This window comes from Cavia porcellus, unplaced genomic scaffold (assembly GCF_034190915.1).
Source record: "Cavia porcellus strain 051 isolate PalLab524CR breed Dunkin Hartley unplaced genomic scaffold, mCavPor4.1 scaffold_10, whole genome shotgun sequence".
Lineage (NCBI taxonomy): Eukaryota > Metazoa > Chordata > Mammalia > Rodentia > Caviidae > Cavia > Cavia porcellus.
The window spans coordinates 86,147,270-86,161,140 of record NW_026947493.1 but is presented as its reverse complement, the minus strand read 5'-3'; the positions used below and the strand labels follow the sequence as shown (position 1 = coordinate 86,161,140).

The 13,871-nt window shown below is 46.6% G+C and overlaps 1 protein-coding gene across 3 annotated transcripts in view; it reads right to left on the bottom strand.

The window, feature by feature from the left end:
* The window catches only part of Zfpm2 (zinc finger protein, FOG family member 2), a 399,960-nt gene that overhangs the window by 256,989 nt on the left and 129,100 nt on the right, over positions 1 to 13,871 (bottom strand). The window contains exon 1 of one of the 3 annotated variants that reach the window (XM_063257771.1): positions 8,667 to 8,933. The exons of the other annotated variants lie outside the window; for them this stretch is intronic. The gene's annotated coding sequence lies outside the window, so the exon portion shown is untranslated. Of the gene's footprint in view, positions 1 to 8,666; positions 8,934 to 13,871 lie in introns of those variants that run through there. 3 annotated transcript variants of the gene reach the window in all.

Here is a 13,871-nt window from a genome sequence, read left to right as displayed (position 1 = left end):
CAAAATATGTATTTTTGCAGGTTGTCATATTTTAGAAAGTTCAATGCTGTTTTTCTTAGTATTAGAGACACTCTGGAATTTAGGTAGAGTAACCGTTAGTGGAGTTGCAATAAAAAGTATTAGCAAAACTCTTTAAGGTTAGAGAAATACATATGCATTGTCATACATGTAATTTGCATGTGGAAATCCTGTATTTTTTAAAAGCACAAATAAAAGATGCACTTGTGGAAAGCAATGTTTTAAGATGAATTACAATTACTGTCTTACAGGTACACAGGAAAGTAACAAACATTTGATTTTGTTTCAGCAGTGTTTGTTAAGTCAGTTTCCTCCTTCCATGATTACTGTGGATGTCTGCAAGATTGGAAAGATGGCGACAAATGTAACAATTATTTATAAAAGAGGACTGTGAGTGGATCTGTAAAAGTTGAAGGACATCTGTTCTTCAGACTGGAATTCAGGAAATGTGAGGTCTTGTGTTGTAGTTGCAACAAATATCTTATTTTAATTATAGTTCAAAGACTTAAGTTCCATGTGTTTAAACAGTATCCATCATTGTACATTCTTTTCCTAAAAACCATTGATTTTTGCGACCAGAGGCACTAGGTCACACTTAACTAAAGAGTATTTTTTGCAAGGCAGTAGATAGAAGAAAACAAATCCCCTACTCAATTCTGTTCTTCTGGCACTTAAGAGTCAAGGGAAAAAATTGAAATCTTCAAAAATTATTTGGCTCTGAATAGCTCCACTGCATGTAGGAAGCACACGGCTGTTATATCTTTCTTCGCCATTAACTACAAACAAATTCATCTTTCTCTTGTGAAGTCTGAAGTTTGTTGTTATTATGGTTAGATGAGTTGCATTCAAACTCCAACAACAACAAAAAAGATGAAGCCAACATTGAAATTCATCTCACAGTCCGGCATTTACTTAACGGCCAGCCTGTGCGCCGTGATAAACGGAATGATGATCCTGCAACATGTCTTTATCCATGGTTTGCTTTAATTAACGCCGGCTTGTTTGTTGAAAAGATGATTAATATGCCAATGAAAATTGCATAATTGAATACCACAACACTGGCACAATCAGAACGACACATGCAGTTTTTTGATTAACATTTATTATTATTATTATTGTTGTTGTGCTTTTTAGTGTACTCTTCTCACTACGAAATGATGCAGTTCTTTGACCAAGAGGTGAGAGGAAGCAGAGCTGAAGTCAGGGTGCTCCTAGCGCGGAGGGAAATGCAATGCAGCTTAATCGGAACTGAGCAGATATGTGGGTAAGGGGTCTTCAGAATTTCAAAACACTGGCTCCTCCCGTCCCCATCCCGCCCCCCCCCCCAGCCAAATAGGAAGGTGTCGCTCTGTGTGGTGGTAGGGACACACACAAGTATTTCTGACAACAGAAGACATGTGCCTGAGATCAAATACAGCGAGCTCAGGATTCCTACACCTCTGATACAAAAATGACGCTTTACTACAAGATGGCTTAATATTAACTAATTAATATTAAAGTTTTGGATAAATAAAATAAGGTCTTATCAAATCCTAATGATGGTTAGTTAGATGTAATAAAATGCTTTCAATAACTCATCTTGAGGAATGAGTCTTACTGGTAGAGCATTTGCATTACATTTCTGGTGTGATTTTCATTTCTTGCACACCAGCAGATCCTCTTCTCTCAGCTGTGTTCATGGCCTGACTCTGTGTTCAGGGTTTAAGTAGAAGAAGGAAAGCACCTACCTTAAAATTGCTCAGTTTAGAAATACTAGAAGAAAAGACAGACTGTATGTTCAGAATCATCTCAGTGGTAAGTAAAAATGAAATATAGGTAACCATGCACACATGGGGGTAAATCTTACACCAGGGCGGCCACACCTGAGGATTCAGAGGGGCCCGGGGCTGGCCTGTTCTCCCCACAGTGGCCCCTGCTTGGCCCACTGCGGCATTGTGGTTCTCTCCACAATGCTGTTCACATAGTGCCACACGATGCCTTCCACACGCGGAATGAAAGCTTCTGCCAGAGGCTGGATGTAAACGCTAACACACCACCTCTGTCAAAGCAAGAAGAACTCACACTGAAAAAGAGCAGGCGCCTGACAAGGTTTTGAACTCATTTCCTCTGACAGTCTACTTTTAGGAGCTAAGCAAAAGCCAGGTGAGATCACCAGTCGTTGATTTCCCTTGTAAAAACCATCCACGGCATGGTTGATGCTAAAAACCTCAGTGGAAGAGTGTGGTAAAGCAATCTGCATTTTAAGAGTGAGAAGGTAACTCTTTCTTACCCTCATTCATCATAAAGGTACATTCTCACCCATTATTTAGTTGATTTGTTGTAATAGAGAACATTTATACAAAACTTTGGTCTAGTGAGTTCACCAGACATAAGACCCTGTCATGATGGTGGCTCTGGCTCCCAGCTCTGCTGTGTCCTTTTCTGGCCAAGTGTCCAGTGCCCTTGAGAAAGGCCACCAGCTCTGACACCCAAGGGTGCTGGTGCCGCAGCACAGCCAACACTTCCCATTTACTGCCTCACGGGCGCTACAGGTGCTGCTGAAGGCCGCGTAGGGTGATACGAAAGCCCAGGAAAGGAAGGTGCTGAGGCTTCTATCAGGGCATCAAGTTTAGACCTCAGTGACCGGGAAGACTGGGCTTCCTAAGCAGTGGGCAGCTCCTGGCTCCCAGAGACACCCGGATGTGTGTGCCCTTCGGGACCCTTCCATCCTCCCGTGAGCAAGGGTGCTGCAACCTCTCTGAAAACGGGAATGACAACTCCAGATGCGGTGACATCACCCTGGCTCCAGCCATCAGGTTAGCTGACCCCTCACGCTCCCTTCTTGGGACCACTCACGGTGGCCTGGAGCCCTTTGCTCCGTGTCATCTGCCCAAGGTCACCTGCAGAGCAGGCTGGACAACACGCATTTGTTTCAGGAAGCCACGTGCCCAGCTGGCCATCAGGGGCACTGATCCTAGGAAGCTTTGGGGAGCTCTGGTCCTTACTTTGAGCATGGCATCCTGGATCCAGAGGGGAAGATGTGTGCTGTTCAATCTCCAGGGAAGCATGTCACGCTGGCTTCCTGATATGAACTGGGCTGTTCTCATGGTCAGAGGAACCCGGGACATCATTGTTGCTGAGGATGGCTGTGGTACTTTTCAGGGGAGCCCTGGTCCTTATTTTTAGCGTTGCTTATTGGTTCCAGTGCAGAACCCTCAGCCTACCAGCACAGATCCTTCATCCCACTGACACACATTTTCTAACTTCCACTGCTGACCCTTGAGCCTTCCCAGTGCAGATCTGTGAAACAGACTTGCATGAGATATTGCCATGGGGTCTAGGTCTTCAGCTGAACTCATGCAGGACATTGCCATGGGATCCAGGCCCTTGGCTGGATTCTCTAGATCTTTAGTGTGTGGCCAGATTTCCTGAACTTCTTGTATTTGACTCTCGGTGACCATCATAAAATAATACTATAAGTTCATGTCTTGTATGTAATTGTTTTCCTCACAATCCCTGACTACAACAATACACGTAGGCTTCACTGACAATGGTAACAGTGTAGGCTCATGGATGACAACGTCCCACCTCGGAGGGGAGCTTGGCCATGCAGGCGTGGTCTGCAGGAGGTGCACACCACAGATCTGTGTTTTCCACTCAGCCTGGATATAATACTTAAACCGCTCTAAGACTTAAAGCCTCTCACACGCATGGACATGTAACATAGAAAACATGATACGAGGGACTTACAGGACTGCTACAACAAATCAAATGAGGAAATGCAGTCTGGGCACTTGGAATAGAGGCAGATTCCTAATACAGCCCCGCACACATGTGTATGATGATGATGAGGATGGTAGCGGTAAAGAGATCCAGGTTTATTCCATGGTTTAAGACATTTCCACTCAGTGCCAGACCTTGCCCTGGAGCAGAGCAGGTAGAGTGCGGCCCACCGGGTACATCTGTGAGTGAGGAGTTCGCAGAGCACCACGGCACCCCTTTGCTTCAGAATGTGACTGCTGCCTTCACACGGAGGTTTCCATTTCCAAACCCTTTACTGACCCCTGTCCCAGGGACTTCAGAGCTCCCACTCCAGAGGCGATGACGGAGGAGGAATAAACATAAACCGACAATGTGCAACACCGCATGTTGTAGGTGTGTTTTTAAAACTCCACCAAGTTGAGTTAATCACTATGAAAAGACAAAGAAAAGCAAGACAGGAAGGCCCCTGACCCGCTTCATGCAGGTATGTTCTAATTAGGAAGGCAGACAAACTCCCCCAAACTTTCATAATTAAATATTATGGGGCCCTCATTTTGATCGCACCTTGCGAAGGATGCTTCTGATCATGTAGTGTCCCAGGCAGCTCACTCTCAGACAAAGGCTGGAAGGGCTAACACAACCCTCGAGTCCATCTAGCGAACCACTTCTCCATCAGAGCGGTGCAGGGGCGCTCATGAGCTTTGCTGGTAAACATCCCCTGTTTGTGTCTCAAGTTGTCCCATTCTGCCCGCCCATGCAATGAAAATGAAAATGTTATTTATCTCATGGAAACATAAGTGGTTTGTTGTTGTTGTTGTTGTTGTTTTTCCTGTGCAAGTTGACACTGACAGCAAAAGATTCTGACATAAGCTTTAAGAATGCCTTTCTTTTTTTCTCAAAAATACAGCCAAATGGCTAGAAGAACAGTAACCAAGAACAATGACCGGGGTCAGCTTTCCAAGAGCAAAAATCACTGCAACTCTGTAGCGCTAGGAAGAAAAACAACACATCTGGGTTCCTTTGAGAAACCCATGCGACTCCCAGGTGCATGGCAGCTCCCCGAGGATGCTCCACAGTGCAGGCTCGAGGCGCAGAGCTGAGTGTGCAATCTCGGAGGAGCATCCGGCCGGCACCCATGTATACTCACTGAGTGCGAGACGTTCCACAAGGTCCAAATGACTTCTCAGGCCACTGTCACTTTTCAGTTCTAGTTGTAGGATGATGAGTCAGGTGGAAGGGGAAACCATAGTTCCAGAGGTCCACTTCAAAAACCCTTCACAAACCGTGCCTCCGCTTCTGTACCCTCGCCTGCTCTTCTGTGAGTCACTCAGAGCCCAAGCGATGGGTCTGTGTGTTAGGAGGCTCACTCCAGCTCCAGCTGGGGCTCACTGGCAACACCCACATTCCGGTCCTCTGCCCCAGTATACCCATCACCTGGGCTGGACCTTCCTACCCTCATCTCACCTTGAATGCCAGGGCTCCACAAGGGCCGCTTATCCCAGAATCTCAAGATCCTTCAGCAGATCTCTGCTCTCCCCTTCACTGCGGCCCCACACCTCTGTGCCCCGGCTGCACCCTGAATCCCCAGCACCACCACCACCACCACCACCACCACCATCTGGAGTGATTAGTGCTGCCGTCTCCTAACGGCCACTGTTCATGCTTGTCCTCTGTCTCAGGATGGCTACCAGGCAAGCTTTCTGAAATTTTTAACTTTTTTATTGTAATTAAAAAAAAAAAAATACAGGCTATGAGCTGTAACTCGCGGACTGATGTTACCATTGTCTACACCAGCTGGGGACTCTGTGCTTGGTCCGTGCAGCTGGTCTCCTAGACCAGGCCTGTGCTCAGGCTTCAGGGACTCTTCCTGAAGTTCCAGGGACATCTGTGCATCTCATCAAGGGCCTCATGTGATGAAAATGCTACTGTTCTCCCAGAGAGTAGGTCAGCAGCCACCCTGCTCGGGGTCAGTGCAGAAGTTATATAGCACATGATACCTGGAAGCCCCAACTTCCTTTGACAAACATGAACCAAAGACAGGCCTGGCTGGCAATGTCCCCAGGGCAAAGCACAGGCGCAAATGCACAGTGCTCTGGAAGAGGATTCCCCAAACTATCTGCCACTCCACAGATGCAGACTCTAAAAGTCACCCTACAGCCCACAGCTGCAAGTGCACAGATTCATTCACAGGTGCAGTGAACAGGATTGACGAAGACACCAACAATAAAATAGGAGAGGCACCGGGACCTCTGAGGAACGACGGGAGGCATCAGTGTGTGCCAGGCACTGGTCGAAGGGTGCTGCACCTGTGTATATGAAACACTCACAGCAGCTCCTCGGGGAGGTGTAGTGGCACCATTTACAGCTGAGAACCTGGGATAGAGCGGCTTAGAAAGATGACACCATAAGTGTAGTTAAAATAGTGATGTAAAAGAAGTAATCAGTCAATGAGCATAGAACACAACATCATGAAAACAGAATTTAGAATTGAAAGAAATGAATTTCTAGAAATGAGTATGTTTCAAAGTGAAATTAAACCACTCCCTGGACTGCAGCAGGCAGAACTAGTAAAAAAATTATAGGCAGACGGATGATCCATACATAGACAGATAAATGATAGATAACAGGTACGTGGAAGCAGAGTAAATAGTTCATATCTTTGAGTTCCAGGAACAAAGAAAAGAGAGAAAAAAGGGAAGTATTTGAATAGACCATGGCTGCTGTTTTTTCTAACACAGAGGAAGGAAATGAATCACCATGTTTAGAAATCACAGAAAAACTAAAAATTAAGTGCATGGGGGCAGCACATGCAGAACCACAGAACACTGAAGTCAAAGAGAACGTTCTCAATTAAGCAAGGAGAAAGGACAGATAATTTACACAGGAACTGCAATCAATCTGACCATTTTTCCAACTGCAAGAAAAGAAACCCGAAAACACGGGAACACTATCTTCAAACATCTGTGACACATTAACTGACAACATCAATTTTAATACAGCCAGTGAGAGCCAGAAAAATTACGCAGCTCCCGAGGACGTGATTTTGCTAAGAGAACACCGCAGTCAGAGCTACTGACTGGTTTCAGGAGGAAGAGACTGCAAGAGTGTGAGGCAGGAAGCAGAGAGGCAGGGACAGGCTCGAGGGGGACACGGAGGGACGCTCGTCCCAGCCACGCGTCCACGTACCACCACAGTTAGGAAGCTTCTAAAACCTAAGCGCAAAGTCAGGTAAAACCCCCAGCATCCAGGGGAGCAAATGACTCTAAGGCTGTGTTGTTTGGAAGGAAGATGACTAGATACTGATTTTCGATAGTCTTTCCTACTATGGAAATTATCAGGATGAGCATTTAAAGCAAACCACCAAAAAACAGACAAAAAAGTGGCATCTTCCATATTAGTGAGAGGAGGAAATTTTATGAATTCATGCAAAAAACAAGTTTTATGTAAAGAGGACGCAAAGATCAGCGACAGCCCACAACATCACAGGCTGGAAATGAACCGATCAAGATCAATATATACCATGATGAATGCAGCAGAAGAAATCATCTGGGTAACAGACAAAGAATCTTAGTTGACAGACTCTGCCTCTGCATTCTTAGTTCCGAGGCACCCTCAAAATAAGAAAATTAAAAAGTAAAAGGGCAGGAAAAGAAACAAGAAAAACACCAGATAAACCGAAACAGAATTACAGAGCAAGTCAGTACTAAGAAAGCAATGAAATCACTATTGAAAAAATAACTCACAAAGAAATAAAATTTGAATTACATGCACTTTAATGACAGAGCTGCAAAATACAGGAGGCAAAACTTTACAGAATCAGAAGAGATGACAAATTCATGCCTAGGAGGAAGAGCACAAATGCCCCTCCTGCCCTAATTGGGATCGGAGCTACCACAAATGCTGGAGACAGGGGAGTCTGTACCAGAGGCTTAGAACCGGGTCACTTCCTGCGTGAACGCAGTGGATCCCATCCACTCGGCCACAGCATCCGCTCTCCAGACAAACGCAGCCGTGGTGTCTTTCCGTCCTTCGTGGTGATGAGATGCTGCTGCTCCCGGCAGTGCTGTAAGTTTGCCTCAATGTGCATCCAGCACCACTCTGCCCACCACACTCCCAAGGCTCCTCCAGAGCAGCCTACAGAGTCACAATCAGCTAAGCGGGCTGCCTGGCTACCTGGACACACCTGGAACTCTCCTGGCCCTGAGACACAGCTTCCCAGTGCCCTGTCGGTGCTCTCAGCAGGCCCGCGGCAGCTGGTGCAGGATCCCCCAATCCACGTGTCCCCCCAAACGCCCACGTCAATGCTCACAATCCACTGGGGCTGTGTTGGATACAGCACCTTTCGGGAAGTAGCTAAGGTTAAATGAGCGTACGGCTCCAGGCAGGGCCCCGATCCAACAGGGTTACGGCGCCTACAGGAAGAGGGAGAAACTGTAACTGGAAATTCCACTGCACCCAGCCATTCCTTTTCTAGGTGTCTCCCTGAAAGAACCCAAGACATCAAAGTACAGTGAGCCACACACACCCACGTGTAAAGCACACCAGCTAAATCCTGGAAGCAGCCTCTGTGTCCACAGCAGGTGAATGGATAAAGCAAATGCGGTACTGAAACACGGCAGAGTACCACCGCCGTGCCATCAAGGACACACTTCGGTCATGTATATGAAAGGCGTGCACCTTGTACTGTCAAGTGGAACAAATCACACACAAGTCCCACTACTGCAAAGCTTCTCTTGGATGAGAAACCCCGAAGAATAAATAATTTAAATAATAAAATAAATGAAATAAATGATAGGGATAGAAAAAGAGGCAGACCTTTTGCAAAAGAGAAATGGACAAAGAGATAGACTAAGGCAGGGGACAGAGGAAGAGGAAGAACGAAGTTAAGACGTGTGATGAACACTCACCAGCTCCGCAGGAGGAATGTGGCCATTCCGTATCGCAGACATGTGCTAAGGAAAAACATTTAACTTAGAGAAGGAGGAGGAGGAGGAGGAGGCGGCGAGGAGAACAGAAAGAGCCCTGCTCTCCCAGGCCCACATGGAGAGGGGCAGGGGAGCCAGATCCTGCAACCGGGAGCCAAGCCTGCTCCAGACACAGGCCCTGACCACGGCAGGTTCCCACGTCCAGAACTGAGGGAGAGCAGACGCTGGTGCCTGAGCCGCTCAGTCTAAGGCTTTTCATATGGAAGCTCCAGGGAACTAACACAGCGGCAAAAAAAACGGAGGAGGCAGAAGAGGGAAGGGAGGAAGGAAAGAAGGAAGAGGAGGAGGGAGGGAAAGAAAGAGAGGAAAGAGAAAGACAAGTTAAAGGAAGAATGTAGCCCGCATTTGTAAAAATATTCTTTTTACCCTAAAAGGACGGTTGTAACATGCTCTTGCAGCCCACAGGAAACCCCGCTTACTCTGCCTTGTGCAATTATTTATTCTGTGAGCTGACATTCTGTGAAACGCAATCCCTGAGTGCTGCTATTCATTAACCAGGAAACCTATATTCCCTGCAGTTATTACGTATGAAAATACTTCTTGTTGCAAAGAATATTTTCCCCTTTTCTACAAAATATGCCTTTTTCTCCTAAATCGCAATCTAGTACAGAACTCTACCCACTGTATAAATTCAGCAAATACTTGCTGATTAAAGGGGAAAATAAAAAGCGACCTTGCTGCTAGGAGTTCGTGTTTTAGAAAAAGAGAGGGAGCTGTGCCTGCCGCGCCTCTCTTCCCCTCTCCACAGTAACGCGCACACCTGGAAGCCGCCGGCAGCCCGGGACGGTGCTGAGATGGCCCAGATAGTTTTATTCGTAGGTGCAGAGTTGTGCAATGTGACTGCTGTGTAGGCGGAAGACACGTGTGTGAGCGCTGGCACGGAAAGGTGAAGAGACTCAGAAAGAAAGAACAGAGGAGCAAATCAGAGGAGGAACCCATGCTCTTGGAGTGAAAACTGATCTCCTCTTCCAAACACCAGACCGCTCCGAGAACTGGGCATTACGACATGTGGGTGCTCCCCGCAAACCACAAAGCAGGATTTCAAATGTGCATCATCAGGAAGGTAAAGCTCGGAGCAGCTGCCCAGGAGGAAAGCAGGAGAGCACGGTGCTCTACCCCTGGCTCACGACTGCTACAGTGATAACCCTCCAGGCTCTCGGTCACTGGCCGCAGACCTCACGCTCCCCTCCAGTCCCCGTGACTCTCCACGCCTCGGTGCCTCAATTTATGCATCCTAATAAAAGCAACTTGGAGAGAGAAGGAGACTAACCCACGCTTGGCACCTGGTATGCAGAATGATGGAACCTTCCACTGCTAGTCTGACAGAGGATTGGCTATCAGTCCAAGACGAAGAGGAACCCACCGCACCACAGTCATAATTTCTGTAAATACGTTTGACAACGTAACTTCAGGTTGTAGAAAACATTGCTCTCTCTCAGACAAACAAGCTTACAATGGCTCGTACTTCTGAAGTTTTAAACATTCTTCTATTCCCCATTACATTCGCATTAATAAACTGCAAAACGGCAACAGGCAACAAGATTTTCCAACAAGTTCCTCCTTGTTCAGAGTGGCTAATTCCTAATCACTGGCTTAGCTACCTTGCTGGTTGCACAGGCTTCAACTAAGTTGCTCTGATCTTAAAGCAAGTTGTAGGTGTGACCACACTGCTTATGTGATTTGGAAGAAAATGAGGCATTTTTGGTCATTAACTTTCATGCACAAGGCATGAAATTCGTCACCAGAAGAGAACAATATCTATGTTTTTTAAACCTGCCCTCAAGAACCAGATAGTAAAATATAAATAAATAAGTGAAAAATCCCTTATTGGGGAATATACAAAAAAAGTTTCAAAAGAATATGTAAATACTTACAAGAAGGCAATAAAGCACAGAGGGATGCCTGCCTGTGTCTGTGGTTAGTTTTCTACAGTGACACGAGCTTCCACAGGCCAACCTGAATTTTAAATTTTAAGAATCCTAAAATTGGGTCAAAGTAAAATTTACCTAAGAGTAAGACTTATTAGGCCTCCCCCACCATCAGGTCCTCTAAGAAGATGATGACCACACTAAAAAAGGATAGCTGGACTTTCTCGCAAAAGTATTTCTAAACCATTCTGAGTTATTATGTAGGATTATGAAGAACCATCATTTCTTAGTCACTTTCCTTGTTGCTGGAACAAAATACCTGACACCAACAATTTAAGCTTCATTTTAGCTCACAGTACATAGAGGTTTCAGTCCAAGGGCAGCTCGTTCCCAGTCAGAGCAGCATGGCGGAGGGGCCTGGTGGAGAAGCGTAGCTCACAGCAGGGAAGACAGGAAGGAGAGGGAGAAGAGAGGAGCCAGGGAGGGAGAGGACCCCAGTGACCCTTGTCTTCTGATCAGACCCCCTCTCCTAACAGCACGACAACTAGAGCATTCTAATAATCCAATCACCTTCCAAATGCATGCGGCTCTGGAGACCATCGTAGATGTCAACTCTAGCACACCAGAAAAGAGAAAAAGAACACATTTGATTATCCTTGACCTTTTATGCTCACACTGGGGTCAAAACTGAGTGGTTACTTCAGTGGAGCTCAAAGAATGCCTTCCCCCAGGGCTTCCCTGGAGGATGAGGGGCCCAGCACTGACCAGAAGGCTTCTAAGGCAGAGCCTCTGGCACCCAAGGGCGGTCTTAGAGTGGGATGGGATTCAGTGGAGTTGGTTCCCAGGTCCTACTCAGTGCCTGCACAGGTGGTCAGGGAGTTCACACTGCCTTCGTCTCTAAGCCACTTGCCAATTCCAGACCCTGAAGTTTTTGAAAGGATGGCCTGCATTTTCATTTAAGAATCATGAAACTCTGGAGAGTGAGGAACTCTTCCCCAAGCCCATGCATATATATAACCCTGCAGGAGCAGGACACACGGTGGGTGTCCTGTGCCTGTCCCTGGACCTCCCCTGGAAGAACAATCTCAGCCATCCTGGGGAGACAGAAGACAGTCGTTTCCTCTGGCAGATTCCATCCCTAGACACAGAGCTGGAGGAGTGGAAACTCAGATTCTTTTTAACAATATCTAAGTAGCATTTTCATAGTATAATTTATACGGAGTTCAACAGACATTATCGCTCTGTCTTCTTACCAGTGTTAACTGATTTTCGAAGTTACAACCAAGGAAACGTTAGACTGCAGAAGGTAAAGCAATTATCCAAAAACACACTGCCTGGAGAGGCGGGACTAAGCCGAATTCCAGCTAAAGTGAGGGAGCACCTGTCCTCTCAGCCAGGGGAGGCATCCGACGGGGAACAATGAAGCAGAGTCACGTCCAACGCACACGGCTGAGCTGCACCTTTGGAGCAGAGAGCCATGCTCCAGTTTTTCAAAGAACCCATTTTTCTTATCACTGAGGTACATGCACTTGCATTAAGGAAAGAAGTGATGAACACAGCCCTTAATCCAGCCACCGAAAATTAGAAAGGCAGGAATAGTAGTGGGGTGAGGGCAAGAAGAATTTAAATTAGTTGGAGACCCAGTTTCCAGGCCCAGACTTGCCACTAACTGGTTACAGAATCTTGAGAAAGACATGTAAATTATTTAGATCAAAGTTTCCAGGTTGGTGGAATGGAAGATCCATTACCTAATACGAATGCGTGTAAACGCTGCCACGCTATCTCCTTGGGGATCATCACTAATAGCTGTCTCAGGAGAAAGTTAAAGAAAACCGCTAGACATTCTTCCATGGAAGCACTTCACTGCCCCTACTCAGAGCGCTAATTTGGAGAATCTAATGGTGTTAGCTTTTAATTCTCTCCCTGATGATTATTACCAGGATGGAATCAGCTGACGGAAATTATTTCACTGTGGTTAATATCAAAAACAGGTGAGCCAATTTTCCAAGTTCTTGAAAAATGTGCAAAGAACCCACTTTCACAGTCCTTCAGGAAGAACATCTCCACTGTTCTGTCTTGTTACAGTTTTGTTCCTGAGGAATTTTCTGATTTCCTGTGTGTACACTGTAAGCACAAATTAGGGCCACGTGCCCGGTCTGCAGGCCTCTGCACAGTGTCCGGTGCTGGAGGGGCCTGTCGAGGACCTGAGGGTTCATACCTGAAAGTTAAGCACACTGGCTGCAAGCATACCACATCCTCAGCCTCATCGCCAACCCCCAAGTCCTCGCTGTCCACTGGGCATCCACACCACTATTGTGAACATACTAATTTTAAAAAGGGAGATTTTATGTGCAAAATAAAAACTGTAATAGGTGAAGTTCTTCACCCATCCCATAAATATCAACTGCCTGTTCTGAGCTATCCCTATGCTAATCACTAGTAATAATATAGAAAGCTTAATGGACAAGGTTCACATCCCAGAGAGCGTCCGCTCGGTTACGGGCGACTGAAAAGGACTCACAGCCATCACCGTCAAGGACAGAGCGGTCCTAGCAAGGCTGCCCCTCTGGGGAGTGTTGAGAGGCCTCAGATCGCTCTGAGAGGAGAAACATTTTAAGAGCCCATAGAAGTCACATTTGTCTAGCAAAACAGTAGTGCAGGGCATTATCAAGAATAAATCTGCATGACAAGCACTTTGGACTTTTAGACCCCAATCTAAATCCCCCCTAGACAGGCTAGGTGCAGGGTGCAGCGCTCCTCCAGGGAGTTCTGGCCACAGCTCTGCTCTCGGCTGTTTCACAAGGCTGCTCACCCCATTCTGGGGACCCCTTCTTCCACCCGAGCTTTCAAGGATCGTTTTTGAAAACTTCTGATTTTCTGAAGTGAATTCCGGAATCACACGTGAAAGCTGAATGTTGTCTTGAAAGACAAGAAATGGTCCAGGAAATCCATACGGGAACCCGCAGAAATAGGTCCCGACAAGTGCCCAGTAGCTGAAGAACTCTGTGTCCACCACTTCCCTGAATGAAAAACCATGCTCTAAGGACACGGGGAGACATTAAAAACACTTTGTGGATGCTCATTAGAATCGGTAAGCGCGCGTGCACAGCCTCTCTTTCTCCAGGCCACTGGCCTCCCAGCTTGAATCTTCTCCCGTGCGGACATCTGCTTTGGCTGTGCCACTGTCACTGGACACTCACTTCCTCAGCAGATCAGGGCACTAAACACTCCTGGGCGCTGCCGGCGACCCAAGCTTTCT